This window comes from Boleophthalmus pectinirostris, unplaced genomic scaffold, assembly GCF_026225935.1.
Source record: "Boleophthalmus pectinirostris isolate CB_2022bp ecotype Guang Dong unplaced genomic scaffold, ASM2622593v1 HiC_scaffold_4, whole genome shotgun sequence".
Classification (NCBI taxonomy): domain Eukaryota; kingdom Metazoa; phylum Chordata; class Actinopteri; order Gobiiformes; family Gobiidae; genus Boleophthalmus; species Boleophthalmus pectinirostris.
In genome coordinates this window covers 3,524,124-3,535,591 of record NW_026571353.1, presented here as the reverse complement: position 1 = coordinate 3,535,591, position 11,468 = coordinate 3,524,124, and positions in this window count along the sequence as shown.

Below are 11,468 nucleotides of genomic sequence, written 5' to 3'. Positions count from 1 at the left end.
GTTTAGTCCTGGTTTAGTCCTGGTTTAGACCTGGTTTAGACCTGGTTTAGTCCTGGTTTAGTCCTGGTTTAGTCCTGGTTTTAGTCCTGGTTTAGACCTGGTTTAGACCTGGTTTAGACCTGGTTTAGTCCTGATTTAGCCCAAAATGTGAAAACAGGAAAATCCCGCCGTGTAATCCATTTATTTCAACAGAGTAACTGTAATCTAATTACCACTCACTGAAACAGTAACTGTAGCTGAATACAGTTACTCATAATTTGTACTCTGATTACATAACTCCGGTACATGTAATCTGTTACTCCCCAACACTGTGTAGTACATGGGCTGTGAACCAGCAAATTGCAAAGTAAAAATTAGGGCCGGGCAGGTTAACGCGTTAACTTAGCATTAACTAATTAAGTCATTAACGCCGACAATTATTTTAACACCGTTAACGCAGTTTTTATTGTTTATTTATTTATTTATTTTATTGTAAACGTCTGTTTCTCACTGGCTTTTATTTTGAAAAAGTCCACCGCGAGTGTTTCTTTAAGTTTGACGTCTTTTCTTTCCACTTTTTTCACTTTTTTTCTGACCACGTGAGATGCAACGTGCCCGAGCCTCCGCGAGCCTCCGCGAGCCTCGCCGCGAGCCTCCGCGAGCCTCCGCGAGCGCGAGCCGCAGCCGCAGGTTCAGCCGCAGGCTCCGACTCCAAGTTGCTCTAGAAATTATTACTTGTGTAGTGTTCATTACTCACAGCATAAAAAATATTCAATAAATATATTAGTAGTACAAACGTCCATTCAATATTTTTTCTTGAGTCTTCCCTGAACACCTTGAAGACTCTGAGGTTCCCCTGTGAAAGAAATGCTGTTTGCACAACAAATGTTTGGCTCTTTCATTTACATTTCCAATAAAAGAGCAGCTATACTCTACTTTTTAATTCATTAATTGGTTTTGCGTATAACATGCGATTAATCGTGATTAATCGCGATTAATCGCTCGAACTCATGCGATTAATCACAATTTTAAAAATTAATTTTTTGCCCAGCCCTAGTAAAAATTAATTTAGGAGAAAACTGGGCTACTACTACTCAGTACGAGTACAGTGGAAAGTACTAGAGGATGTGTACATTGTTTGTACATTCAGTCATTGAGTCTCAGCACAGGGTGATCGTGGTCAAACCGGCTCATCAAAGCCTGATCTCGTCAGATCTCAGAGGCTCAGCAGGACTGGGTCTGGTCAGGACTTGGATGGGAGACACTGGGAAAAATCAGGTCCACGGGGGGGCGCCAGTCACAAAAACTGTCACTGTGTCCTTAGGCAAGACACTTCATCCACATTGCCTCATATGAAAGTGGTGTGTGAGTGACGGTGGTGGGGGTCAGAGGGGTCGATGGTGCAGATTGGCAGCCTCACTTCCATCAGTCTGTTCCTGGGCAGCTGTGACTACAACAGTAACTTATCACCACCGAGTGTGGAGTGAATGAATAATGAACTGTAAAGTTTCTTTGTGGAACTGAGGAGACAACCAGAGGAACTGAGGAGAAAGAAGACTGAACCAGGATCAGACCAGGATCTGGACTCAACCAGGACTCAACCAAGACTGGACCTGGACCAGGACCAGGACTCAACCAGAACCAGGACTGGACCAGGACCAGGATAGAACTGAGGCTGAACTAGGACTAATCCCAGAATAACTCAGGACTAAACCAGGACTAAACCAGGTCTAAGCCAGGTCTAAAGCAGGTCTAAACCAGATCTAAACCAGAACTAAAGCAGGTCTAAAGCAGGTCTAAACCAGATCTAAACCAGAACTAAAGCAGGTCTAAACCAGGGCTAAGCCAGGACTAAACCAGGACTAAAGCAGGTCTAAAGCAGGTCTAAGCCAGGTCTAAACCAGGACTAAACCAGGACTAAACCAGGACAAAACCAGGTCTAAGCCAGGTCTAAAGCAGAAACCAGGTCTAAACCAGGACTAAACCAGGTCTAAACCAGGTCTAAACCAGTAAAAATACTACTTATAATAACACAGTTTCGAACATGACCATCAGTCTGTGTCATAAAATCTAACTGACCTCCACCAATCACACAGTCACTCCGTCATCTAATACATTCATAAAGAGGAAAATACTCCAGAAGTTTGAAAAAGCAAATCATCTCTGTTCACATGAGTTCATTTTGCTGTATTCCCTCTAAAAACCTGCACTTAAAGATCTTTCATATTTGTATGGCCTGTAGGAAACATAATGTATTTAGTGTTGGGAAGGTGACTTTTAAAATGTATTCCCCTACAGATTACAGATTACACACCCCAACATGGAGTTTGTAACATAATCCTTTAAATTACTTAAATTACATTTTACTGTTTACGACGTTAAGTAGCAGTAACTAAACGTGGCACAGTTCATCTCATCAGAATAATCGAAACTAAACACGATATCAGAGCATTTTGGCACCACCGCTCAGGCCGTTATCACTTCAGTATTGTTGCAGTGAAGCATCAAATTCCCATGAAAACCTCCCCGTGACTCTGTCTGAGGCCGTGTCTGAAGCCGTGTCTGAGGCTGTCTGCAGGTCATAAAGACACATATGCAAAACTGTGAAATCCCATGTCTTTTTTAAGATGCAGCTCCACGCCTCACATAAACACAGGAAACGATAAAACGCTCCATAAACCTCCTCCGAATCATCCAGAATGCTTGGCTCCGAACTGCGCATTGTAACCGAACTTTCTTTGTTCCATCAGGTCCAAATGTGGGTGTTTATGAAGTCCTGGCTGGGTTTTGGGATTGGTTCTGGTTCAGATTCTGGTTGGGTTCTGGTAGCTGCCTCGGGTCCAATAAAACAGTTCTTTAAAGGTTGTATGGAGGATTTTTTTTTTTTTTTTTCAGTTTCAAATTGTCAATGAAAATTTAAAATACCATTACAGAGGTGCAAAACCCTTGTAATTATGATGACCAAAAAAAAAAGAATGAAAATCCATCAACTGTGGACATAGTGAGAGCAGATAAATATCAGCCAATAGATAACAAGGCTACCTCTTTTTTTATTGGCTGTTAGGTCGTCAGTCAAACTCCCTATGTTTCAACTGTAACTGACTCGCCAGCGCGGGGATTACGTGGTTTATGCAGCGGTTCTTAGATAATTTTTTTAAACTGTAGCTTCCTCGCAGTTTGCACAAAGTTTGTTGCGATGGCGGACGAGAATCCACGACCAGTTCGCCGCAAAAGAAAGTCCGTTTTTGAGGTCGAAAGAAGAAGAGAAGAAGGGGGAAAGGAGCGAAGACAAACTGAAGTGATTCTTGGAGATTCCTTCCAGCGATGGCGCGACTGAAGCAGACGAAGGGTCTAAAAACTGACGCGTCGGTCGCTAAATTCTTTCTCAACAGTAATTCTGAACGAGCACTGGCTGTAAATAAGTGTGATTTCTAGCGTAAGGAGGCGGGAGGAGATGTTTCTGCTGAGGAGCTGTGGAGGAGGAAGGTGGTGTCACACATGCACATTTGAAAAAGGACTGTCGCTTTTTCTCTTTCCTTAAAAAAAATCCTCTATACAACCTTTAAGTTAACAGATAAAGAAATGTGTAGAGGCTTAAAGGAATTAGAACCCTGAAAGTTTTATAAAGGAAATGGACTCATGCAGATTTGAGATTTGAAATAGATTTTTAACTCTGTGTATTTTTGACATTGATTCAATCAAGCATGAACAACATACTGCCATTGTGCCTTTGGGCAAGATACTTCACCCACGTTGAGTAATTAGTTCACCATTGCAAAAGATTAGATTCTGTGTGGAAAAAAAATCCTAAAATATTTGGTTTCAAATTTGGAATTGTAACTGGACTTTCTTTGTTCCATCAGGTCCAAGCGTGGGTTTTTATCAAGTCCTGGCTGAGTTCTGGGACTGGTTCTGGTTCAGATCCTGGTTGGGTTCTGGTAGCTGCCTCAGGTCCAATAAAAATGATTCTTTAAGTGATTAGATAAAGATGTGTGTAAAGGCTTATGAGACAGTGTCTGTAGCCATAGTCTTGTGTTGTATCTCTGAATTGATTTAAACCCACAAAAAATGAAAGTTTGATAAACGAAATGGACTGAAACTTACACTGTAAAGTACAGATTTGAGATTTGAATAATTCACACTCTCCACTGTGACAATGCTGTTTCAAAAAGTAAAAAATAAATAAATAAATAAGAACTATTGAGTTCACCATTGCAAAAGATTAGATTCTGTGTGAGAAAAAATCCTAAAATATTTGGCTTCAAACTTGGAATTCTTCTTCTTTGTTCCATCAGGTCCAAGTGTGTTTTTTTTTATCAAGTCCTGGCTGAGTTCTGGGACTGGTTCTGGTTCAGGTCCTGGTTGGGTTCTGGTAGCTGCCTCAGGTCCAATAAAAACAGTTCTGGAAGTGAACATATAAAGGCTTATAAAGCAGTGTCAGTACCAATTAGAACCCAGAAAGTTTTATAAATGAAATGGACTGAAACTTAGACTGTAACATGCAGATTTGACATTTGAATAAGATTTTTTTCTAGCTGTCTGTATTTAACAGTGATTCAGTCTGAAGAACATGGCTTACTGCTGTTGTGTCACTGGGCAAGACACTTCACTCTTCAATGTGACTATCCTGTTTCAGAAAGTCTGTGTTAAATTCTAAAACTGTTAAGTTCACCATTGCAAAAGATTTGATTTGGCATCAAATTTGGAATTGTAACTGGACTTTCTTTGTTCCATCAGGTCCAAATGTGGATGTTTATCAAGTCCTGGCTGAGTTCTGGGACTGGTTCTGGTTCAGATCCTGGTTGGGTTCTGGTAGCTGCCTCAGGTCCAATAAAAATGATTCTTTAAGTGATTAGATAAAGATGTGTGTAAAGGCTTATGAGACAGTGTCTGTAGCCATAGTCTTGTGTTGTATCTCTGAATTGATTTAAACCCACAAAAAATGAAAGTTTTATAAATGAAATGGACTGAAACTTACACTGTAAAGTACAGATTTGAGATTTGAATAATTCACTCTCCACTGTGACAATGCTGTTTCAAAAAGTAAAATAAATAAATAAATAAATAAGAACTATTGAGTTCACCATTGCAAAAGATTAGATTCTGTGTGGAAAAAATCCTAAAATATTTGGCTTTAAACTTGGAATTGTAACTGGACTTTCTTTGTTCCATCAGGTCCAAGTGTGTTTTTTTATCAAGTCCTGGCTGAGTTCTGGGACTGGTTCTGGTTCAGGTCCTGGTTGGGTTCTGGTAGCTGCCTCAGGGTCCAATAAAAACAGTTCTGGAAGTGAACATATAAAGGCTTATAAAGCAGTGTCAGGACCAATTAGAACCCAGAAAGTTTTATAAATGAAATGGACTGAAACTTAGACTGTAACATGCAAATTTAGATTAGATTTTTCTAGCTGTCTGTATTTAACAATGATTCAGTCTGAAGAACATGGCTTACTGCTGTTGTGTCACTGGGCAAGACACTTCACTCTTCAATGTGACTATCCTGTTTCAGAAAGTCTGTGTTAAATTCTAAAACTGTTAAGTTCACCAATTGCAAAAGATTTGATTTGGCATCAAATTTGGAATTGTAACTGGACTTTCTTTGTTCCATCAGGTCCAAATGTGGATGTTTATCAAGTCCTGGCTGAGTTCTGGGACTGGTTCTGGTTCAGATCCTGGTTGGGTTCTGGTAGCTGCCTCAGGTCCAATAAAAACAGTTCTGGAAGTGAATAGATAAAGATGTGTGTAAAGGCTTATGAGACAGTGTCTGTAGTCATAGTCTTTTATGAGCTTGATTGAAATGATTTACTGCTAAAAAAAAAGGAAAAGTTTTAATAAGGGAAATGGACTGAATCTTAGGCTACGTTTGTATGATGACAGTCTGAACAGAAGACGCAAAAGTGGCGTTGTGTCTTCACATTTTATTCAGTGTTTAGATGAAGCGTTTTTGGGAGGAAATCTGCGTGCATACGGTGACTCAAAAGTGTGTGGAATTGGATTGTGTATGTTTGTACTTAAAGCAACAAGAGCATTTCTGGACATACAGAAGTTTTCACGCCCTGCACATTTTCATCAGCTACTCCTTCCACAAAGTTGTCCCACCATCGACTGGTTCTCCAGGTCTCGTCCATATCCGTCTGACATCCACAATTTGACAGAGGTGATTGCAGATCTTTCTCTGTTCACTAATAGCATCTCTGCAGATTCTGTGCATTTGTTGGGAGCCTCCTGTAAGTTTATTAGAGCAGCTTGAAGGTCCGGCACATGGAAATTATCTGACTGTATGTATGTGACGTAAACACGTACGCGACGTGAGCAGATCTGACCAGAGTTTTGCGTCTTGGGCTGTGTAGACGGAAACACTACGGCGGAGTGTATTCAACTTTTCCACTCTGGAGGGTGGTTTCAGATTTTTGCATTTTTAAGACCCATAAACGGCGTCACCTTCTAAACGCAAGCGACTTCCGATAAAATGTTTTGTCCTTTTTACCAGCAAGTGTTCTAAAGTGTTGTAAACAGGCCCTTAGACTGTAACATGCAGATTTGAGATTAGATTTTTTTCTAGCTGTCTGTATTTAACAATGATTTAGTCTGAAGAACATGGCTTACTGCAGTTGTGTCACTGGGCAAGACACTTCACTCTACAATGTGACTAAACTGTTTCAGAAAGTTTGTGTTAAAAAACTAAAACTATTAAGATCACCATTGCATCTGACATCAAACTTGGAATTGTAACTGAACTTTCTTTGTTGCATCAGGTCCAACTGTGTTTTTTTTTATCAAGTCCTGGCTGAGTTCTGGGATCGGTTCTGGTTCAGATCCTGGTTGGGTTCTGGTAGCTGCCTCAGGTCCAATAAAAACAGTTCTGTAAGTGAATAGATAAAGATGTGTGTAAAGGCTTATGAGACACTGTCAGTAGTCATAGTATTTATGAGCTTGTTGAAATGATTTACTGCGAGAAAAATGGAAAGTTTTATAAGGGAAATGGACTGAAACTTGTGAACTTGATATTTGAAAGATGTACAGCTGTGTGAAATATTCATAACAATAACTCAACATTGCCTAAAGAACATAGCTTACTGCTGTTGTGCCACTGGGCAAGACACTTCACCCATATTGCTAACTCCAGTTGAGGTACCCTATGTGACAATCCTTGGTCCATTGTCAAAAATACTGTTTGAGAATAATTTGTGTGGAAACATCATCTGAAAATATTAAGCTCCAAACTCTGCATTGTAACTAGACTTTCTTTATTTTCACAAACATTGCTTACTCCAGCTACTCTTGGTGACAATCATTGTTCCACTGCTGTTTGACAAAGTTTGTGTTTAAAAAATAAAACTACTGAGTTCATTGTTACAAAAGACTTGATTGTGTGGGGAAAAAATCCCCAATCTTGGAATTGTAACTGGACTTTCCTTGTTCCATGAGACCTAAATGTTGTTTTTTTTATCAAATCCCCGCTGAGTTCTGGAATTGGTTCTGGTTCGGATCCGTTTTGGGTTCTTAAAGCTTCCCTGGGTCCAGTAAAATGGTCCTCCAAGTGAACAGATAAAGATATGTGTGGAGATTTATTAGGCTCTGTCAGTAGTTTTTATTGTGTGTCTGAAATGATTTATTGCTAGAAAAACAGAAGGTTTTATAAAGGAATGGACTGAAACATGGAGTTTAACATGCAGATTTGACATCTGATAAAGACATTTTACATGAGTGTATTCATAATAATGATTCATCATTGCCCAAAGAACATGCGCCTTCTTCTGGTGTCTTGGTTGCTCCTTGTGTTTGTGCCGTGACATTGGGCAAGGCACTTCACCCATATTGCTCCAGTCCAGGTTCCCTCTGTGAAAACTCCTGGTTCACTGTGGCAATACTGTTTGAAATACTATACTGTATACTCTTATACTGTATACTGTTATACTGTATACTGTATACTGTATACTGTTATACTGTTATACTGTATACTCTTATACTGTATACTGTTATACTGTATACTGTTATACTGTATACTGTTATACTGTATACTGTTATACTGTATACTGTTATACTGTATACTGTTATACTGTATACTGTTATACTGTATACTGTTATACTGTATACTCTTATACTGTATACTGTTATACTGTATACTGTATACTGTTATACTGTGTATACTGTATAACTGTATACTGTATACTGGATACTGTTATACTGGATACTGTTATACTGGATACTGTTTGAAAAAAGTGTTGAAAAAATATTGTTTTGGTGAAAAAAATGATTGCACGTGGAAAAAAAAACATGTTAGCAAATCATTTTGACAATGTTTTCAACTTATATCATGGTTACAGAGAGACACTATGATTTTCAATGTGATGTCATAATGTAAGTAAAAGTACTGATACTTGTAAGTGTAAAAATGAATAATGTAATGTAAGTAAAGTACTGATAATTCAACCATTCATTTTTCAAAAGAAAAAAAAAAAAAAAAAATAAACAATTTTCTTCATTATTTGTCTCCAAAACCAAAATGAAAAAACGGATAATGATTTATTTTTTCAGTTTAAAATGTTGTGTTTAAATGAATAATGGAAAAAATGGATAATAGTCGTTTCCTGTTTCTGTGACCTGAAGTGACACATTTGATGTCCAAATACTTTTTTATTAACAAAATAACGTTTCGGCAAAAAAAAAGCCTTCATCAGATATTTTTCTTGTCTTGGACCACAGCACACAAAATGGTTGCCAGCCCAGGTGCCTATATCCCCCTCTAATGACCGGGAGGTCCCAAAGTGAGGTCACCCAGTGAGTTCAGCCCATTCTACAACAAGAAACAACAGTTTACATAAAAAACATTTTATGAAATACAGAAATAGTTTCAGTCTATCACAAAAAACATCTTAGATCAAATTCCACATTCAGTCCGTGAGGAGCTAGAGTTTTAAGATGGTGAATCCAGAAGTGTCTCTTTTTGACAGGAGCATCTCTAGATTCACCACCTCTAGGGGGCAGTTCCACATGTTCAATGCCAATATATCTTAAGGAAGAGATAGGACGGTTCAAATCAACAAAATGAGCCGCCACAGGATAGTTCATGTTTTTACATCTGATTGTTCTCCTGTGTTCTGCAGGACGTGTTTTTAAAGCCCTGCTGGTTTTACCCACAGAAGCTTTACCACAGGGGCAGGTGATCATATAAATCACAGACTTGGTGTTGCAGGATATAATTCCTTTGATCATTATTTCTTGTCCAGTGTGAGGAGCTTAAAACTGTTGCAGCGATATGTATAGTTACACTGACTGCACCACCACAACAACAATTTCCATCAGGGATAGGAGTCAGTATGGTTTGGTATGATGTGGTCTGATTAGGAGGAAGGTAGGAGTGCACAAGTCTATCTCCAAGGTTTCTTCCTCTTTTATACACGAGTGACACATTTACCTAAGTTAAGCAGAAAGTGCCATAGACATACATGTATAAGCCGATGGAAATTACAAGATGGAGACCCATGTGCAAACCTACGTCCTTTTTTGCAGAAATACGAGGGTGACCCTAAGACCTGAAGACATGAAGAAAAATGTGTCATATTCCAGGTATGTTCTTTAAAACGTGATAATACACTGGATGTAAATATAATTTTTCGCCATCTGCCCGATCCGCGGTGCATCTCTAGTTTAAATGGTGGTGATGTTAGTGCACTCAGCCAAAACACAAACTATTGCTAACATTATTCTTATGAATGGATGAAGAAGTGAATTAGGTGCTCTGTTTGTTCTTCTGCTTGAGCATGTTACAAAAATCATGAAGGTATTCTGTAGAACTGGAGAATGACCATGTCCCGCTCTCCATACATGTCAATGCTCGACGAGTAACTTGCTTAAGTGTCAAGATCAGTTGAAACAGGAAATGGCCTTTATCTTTTTTTTTTTTCATTATGCGTTTAAACACAAAATGGAAAACTGAAAAAACAAATCGTTATCCATTTTTTTTTGAAGAAAATAATGAAGAAAACAGCACCTGTCATGCAGAATCTGGGATCCTCCATGAGAAATCTCTTTGTAAAAGTCATCAGATCTCAGAAACTGGAAGTTGGGTGGGAAACTGGTGGGATTTTCTTTTGCCACAGGGGGGCGCCAATGCCAAAAACTGCCATTGTGTTTAGGCAACACACCCACTGCCTAGAGTCTGATGTGTGTGAGTGTGTGTTAGTGGTGGTTGGAGGCGCCAATGGCACCTTTGATTCTGTGGTAAGTGAGTGAATAATGCACACAACATAAAGCATCTTTGAGCAGCTGCTTTTACAATGGCAGCTGGTGTTACAGGCGGCAGTGGCTCAGCTGGTAGAGTGTTCGTCCACTCATCTGAAGGTTGGCAGTTCAAATTCCGTTCCTGACATGAACATCATGGGTTGAGCGGTCAGGTTGGTTGGTGTGATTCCAGCTCCCACAGATGAATGCTGTTGTTGTGTCCTTGGGCAAGACACTTAACCCACCTCGCCCCTAGTGTCTGTGTACACTTGGGTGTGAATGCGTGTGTGAATGTGTGAATGTGTGAATGGTTCCTTGCTGTAAAGCGCTTTGAGTGCCTTGAAGGTGGAAAAGTGCTGTATAAAAATGTAACCATTTACAACCAGGACTAAACCAGGACTAAACCAGGACTAAACCAGGTCTAAACCAGCTCTAAACCAGGATTTAACAGGACTAAATCATGCTGCGTGGACGTGTCTCCTCCTCTTCTATCAATAATATTTTTAATTTGATCAAGAAAAGTTTGGGCTTTTTATTTTCTTTTATCAGACAAATCTTCTTATGTTACGATATTCTAGTCTTTGCTTCTCTACAGCAAATCAAGTAATCCAAAGTATTCAGATTATGTTACTCACTTTAAGTAATTTAATGGATTAAATTACAAACTACATTTTGGGGTATGTAATCTGTAATCTGTAGGGGAATACATTTTAAAAGTCACCTTCCCAACACTGAGTGGGAGCCACAGTCACAAACACAAAGCCCAGAAGATGCTCCCTGATTAGTCGCAGTAGTAGTAGTAACCTAGTAGTCACCTAAAGCTTAGTAAATCCAGTTGTTCTGACCCAAATTTCAGTCAAATTCCAGATGTAGGAATCGTGTCCTTTGCAACTGGTCCATCAACACCCGGAGACCAACTGCCAAATCTTCATCGACTGTAATCAGGACTAACTGGACGAGCGAGAGCGTGTTTTAGGTTTCTTCGGTAACACTTGAAATTTGGGGAAATGAATTTATATTATTTCAGGCTAAACACATCTAATAAGAGACGACCACAATTGTTCCTAACTTAGCCACCGCTCCAAACTACTCAGGCTTGTTTACACACGCGTACATATTCATTTGACTTCATCACGGCCGTCCATTTGTGGTCCATACCGGGATGTTTGTTCAACAGTTCATCTCCTCCAGGTCACGGTCTGAAGGAGTCTGTCTTTTGAAGTTATGATTACACGTCCACATCTTGAGCTATCTGCCCCATTACCCGA